Source organism: Botryllus schlosseri, chromosome 5 (assembly GCF_051294905.1).
Source record: "Botryllus schlosseri isolate E-star chromosome 5, Bs_hap1, whole genome shotgun sequence".
In the NCBI taxonomy this organism is placed as follows: Eukaryota; Metazoa; Chordata; class Ascidiacea; order Stolidobranchia; family Styelidae; genus Botryllus; species Botryllus schlosseri.
The window spans coordinates 8,394,486-8,399,505 of record NC_137240.1 but is presented as its reverse complement, the minus strand read 5'-3'; the positions used below and the strand labels follow the sequence as shown (position 1 = coordinate 8,399,505).

The window sequence follows — 5,020 nt, the reverse complement described above, 5'->3', positions numbered from 1 at the left end:
GAGCAGGTATTTGCTTGTTTGAGTACACAAGACACACTACCACACCAGTACGCAAGACAATCGCCTATAACCAGTGTTGCCACTCGAGGCTCGTGAAAAGACATTAGATTTGCCAACTAAGTAACACTAGATCGACAAAAATACACTAGTTTTGAAATTTAGGTCATAACTATTGAGTAAATCATGAACGATATAGAAAATGAACTCATTAACAACAACAGCATGGTGATTATACTCAGAAAATGACAACATCATCACGTTTTCTGCAATCTTTCGATATCTGACAATATCGTCAGGTATTCTATTTCCTCATTACATAATTTTGCTTCAGCTCAAAAGTAGAAGGGCGTGAGGGATATTAAAGTCGTTGAAACATGAACATCATACACTCAAATGTTTCGAGCTCCCACGGTCAAAGGCTCAAAGGAATCTATCTACAATTCTACATAGAAAAACCGTAATGAATTAAAAACACAGTAACCTAATCACTGTAGGCAAGAATGTCCCAAGAATGTCTTCATCTTTATGACGTCACGTAATTTTTCAAGTAATGTGGCCTAAAATATTACATTCTGGTAAGGCATTCGACCAAGGATATATCACTGAGAGTATATCGCCGAGCTATACATACACCAACTATCCAATATTGGGTTCAGTTAATTAGGGCAAAGTCGCCTATCCTGTTCGCTTCGAGTGAGTAATAGACTTGTCGAAACCCGGTATCAGCCTAGGATAAAAACTATGGCAAGCATGACGGCTGACCCGGTGTATTTCAGTCTTTGTCGTATAAACTTCACCCGTACTACGATCAGGTTTACAAACTGCCAGTCCTGGATTAAATCTCAGGATATTGAACAGTCTGTTAGACTGCTATACTGATAGAAATGTGCGGAAAGCAAGGCATTGTCCTATTGCGCTGGTTCTCGTGCCAACTGACTAAGTCACATCAAAATACCATCCTCATTTACAAATATTTTTCACGTGTTCTAGTATGTTTTTTTTCGAAATTCAGCAAATCTAGTGTTTTTTCAGTTTTTTCCTAGTACTAGGACAAGTCAAAATACACAAGATCTAGAGCAAAAAACACTACAAGTGACACCACTGCCTATAACTGCAACCTAAGATTATTGTGAACCGATAACGGTAACCCTCAAAATTTAGCGAAATCGTTATTTCACGTCATAGTGGTCGTGCTGCATGCTTTTGTGACGCCTTCATTGGTTATCCGGAGTTAAAATGAGTTTTTGTGAACAACACGCAATATAATTTTCGATACACACTTACCTGAGTAGTTAACTGGTGACGGTAATTGTACATGTGTCTCTGTAAATATGCACACTGTCCTGTATATAGTGTTTTACAAATGGGTCTATTCCCCAACAAAAACCATTGTATTCCCCACCAGTGGGGAATTCCCCACCGTTTGGGAACCACTGGGCTAGACCGTCAAAAATGATATTTTCACTGGGTGAATTTTTTCAGGCTATTGATTTTGTTGAAGTCGCCAACATTGAGTTTTGCTACAGTGCGTTGGAAACGGAACGATTCGGGTATCTCGTACCCTAATAATTTCAATGAACAATTGTCCATAAATGCAACTTTTAGTGCAGTTTTGTGAAAATTAAATGCAACTTTTGTGAAAAATTAGTGCAACTTTCCACGGATTTGACTGCAACAAAAATTTGCCCTGCTGATTACCCGTCTGACAAGGATATATCTTGAGTTCTGCTGGCCACAGAGCTTTATATATCGTCTCAGCGAAGAGTAAATTTCAACACAATTTCACTAACCTCAAAATAACGGCTCATAGTCAATTATAATTTGCAATAAATCCATTATTACCCAGCGTAATGCTGAAATGTATAAAGACCTATCGCATAACGACATGGTAGTGTACGTTGTAGTAACGATATGCACTTTCAGTTTATTGGCCTACATAGAATATATAGAAGTCTATGCGCATGCTTTTGAATTAGCTGGATGGTGCGATCCAGAGGTAGGCTGGCTCCATACGTACTCTAAAGTTTGAAATGCGATTCCGACATTCACAAAGGTTTTAACCTGATCATTCCTGTTGATTCGCTTCCAGTCCACGATTTTCGACAGACCTGATTCGAACCCCAAACAGGTGGATAAATAAGTCCGAATCGAGGATATTTTTGAGCGTTTTAAGGTCGAGTTATTGTCAAATTTGTTTTAGGTCACATTTGGGGGTGGGCAAAATGATTCGAGAACTCGAAAATCGTAATCGAGCATTAATTCTTTTAATTCGAGTCGTGTGGTGAGAGATGACGTTTCGAGTACTGAGCTTATATGCTCCTAGTCATAAGTTGATTTATCAACGAGAATTATAGTTTCTCTACTATTTTCCACTGTGGTAGCCTTCAAACATTGATGGGTCGTATCGCAACATACGAAACGTGTAGTAGGCTAAAACGCTATACGAACGTTAATGCACAATTGGCCAGTGGTGAAATTGCGCTTGCCGCCCCTCAAGTATAAAGTAAACGGCCCAGTCTATTTGATGCCAAAATATCTGGTGACCCGGTTCAATACAAAAGATAGCATTCAGTCCGACTCATTTCCATCGGGAGATCGCGCTGAATATGGCCATTATTCACTCGCACAATGTACTTTTGTTTGTAGTACCAGCTTCTGACACACCATATTGCGCAGAGTATCGTTCCGACGGCGTACAGAATCATTCCGGCGGCTAGCCTTGTCTTGTCAAGCTCCAGTCCGTCCGTGGAGTGGGATTTCTGCACCGCGTCCAAGGTTACGGCGCAGCCACCAACGATCATAATCACGCCTGTTGCTAAAGCGAATGTCCATCTCCACTCCGAGTACCCTGACCGCTTGTGCGTGTTGACGGTGCTGGAAGCTTCTACTCGAGAAGGACACGTGAAGTACATCATTCGGATACTGCTCCGGGCGCTTTCAAATAAATACTTGTTTTAAATCATGAGCACGAAGCCGGTTCTATTCGCACGCATAGTATGTTCCTAATATTTACAATTTCAATATTAGCGTTATTGAATGAATAATGAATATACACCTAAATCGTAGGTTTTGAATTAGATGTTGTATCAGATAAAATGCGAACAGCATATCTTTGACACTTGGAATACTGTATACAAAGTCGTAGACATCCAGGATATTCCCTGCGCGGATACCTCGCCTAGTCATATTTATTTTACAATTAATTCAGGTTTGCTCGATGTTATTTGAATAATTATAATTACCCTTTCTCTCTCTCTTTCTCTGCTAATTACGACATTCCGTAGTAAAAGTATAATCTGCAATTGTAACACAATAATTACAATACTATGCCCGCTGCTGAGTACACAATTCCACATTCCGATGTACAAACTTGAAACGAGATCTGAAACTTCGTCATCGCGTAGGAAGTAGCGGCTGAGCTTACAATCAACAATTTAAAAGTATATTTCCGTCCGTCTATGATATTATTTGACGCCAGCTATTCGCGACTGCTGCACTGGCTAATTTCACGTGACCAAATCTGCAGACACGCCGATTCGAAGATTGTGATGCGTGCAGGACGTGCACAGAGATCGAACACGTAAACGCATGCAAGTCGCGCAAGTTTGACCTCGCCAGCTATTACAAGAGAACCAAATCCGTGTACAATTGTGCAAAAGATCGTGTCGTGCTCCATTAACCTGCGAGCAGCATATCCTGTCTCTGCATAATTGCTTACTCTACGCGTGATTATACGGAGTATAATGCTGCACCACATCCAGTTCTTACCAACATCATACGGGCTACGAAATTACATATGCAAAATGTGGTCACGAGAATAATTCGTGAATAACATGACGTGACTTCGATGGTGACGGCGCAGCTGAATTATGATCGATTGCATGATTTCATGTGTTGCGTTCTGACACTACTGATTTTATTACCAACGACCGATGTTCGCTTCGCAACAAGCAGTCTTCGCGCTTCTCGGTAAAGTAAGTAAGTGCCTAAGTGTCCTCCTAATTTCCTTCGAAGGTCAAAGTAGCATCAAAAAGGTTTGCAAGTACTCAAGTGAGCCATTTAAACAAGTAGGTTCTAGGTTGGTCCTCTTTAACTACCAATGGATGGCGGCAGATTTAAAAACCGCAAGGAAGGAAATAACGTTGTATATTTTTGTCCTTCATGTTTTGCAGCATATCGGTCTACACCGACTTATGATATACATACATTAGGGGTGTTAAAATGACCATTTTTCTCAAATTGTACTGGTAACTTGATAAAATTGTTAGGTTACCTAATCAAAGGCTGCACATCAAATTTGGTTCAATTCCAACCAGTAGCAGCAAATCTAAGACATTTGTTACTATTTATCCGAAAATTATCTGTTTCACCAAAAGACTACGTCTTTATGCGACGCATACTTATTTATAGCCTTTTATAGGTCTTCTTCCTACCGTAAAATTAGAATTGATACGTTTTCCGCAGGCTACATTTATCGAAGTAAGAACTGTGTCGTTCCAATAAGAAGAACCGGCTGAAGCGGCCAACGAGTACTACCACAAGCTTTATTCTTGATCACATAAGAGCGAGGTGAAATCATATTCATAAATCAAAAATATATCACTCACAATACTAAATCTTGGGTATAACTGGACTTAAGTAAAAAAATGTCACTTTAATTTACAATATGAGACAAGCATAAGGATGGAGGAGCCAACGAAGGGCTATTGGTGATGGATAACGTTTTTGTCCGTTCGTCAGCACATGAACAGACTTATGTTTGGGGTTACCATAATACGTCTTCCTTTTTAGTCAACACTCCAAGATTTCCAGTAAATATTACAAAATCAGCTGTTTTAAATTTCGGTCAACTTACTTTTATGATTTGGTAAAAGTGTCATCCTTTCCCGATTCCAAAATATGGTAACCCTGCTAATGTCACATTCGCAATCTGCTATAACTATACATTACCACAACAAAGTTTTTCCGTGGCTTAGCTCGGCGTCAATCCACACCGACTGTATGACGGATGTCATTCAAT

General features: G+C 39.8%; 1 long non-coding RNA gene across 1 annotated transcript; it reads right to left on the bottom strand.

Moving 5' to 3' along the window:
- On the bottom strand, positions 1–3,941 carry LOC145438887 (uncharacterized). Its single transcript, XR_013915046.1, has 2 exons — positions 3,243–3,941; positions 1–2,934 (listed from the first exon to the last, which is right to left on the bottom strand). It is a non-coding gene; the product is annotated as an uncharacterized LOC145438887 (long non-coding RNA).
- Between the last annotated feature and the right edge of the window lie 1,079 nt (positions 3,942–5,020).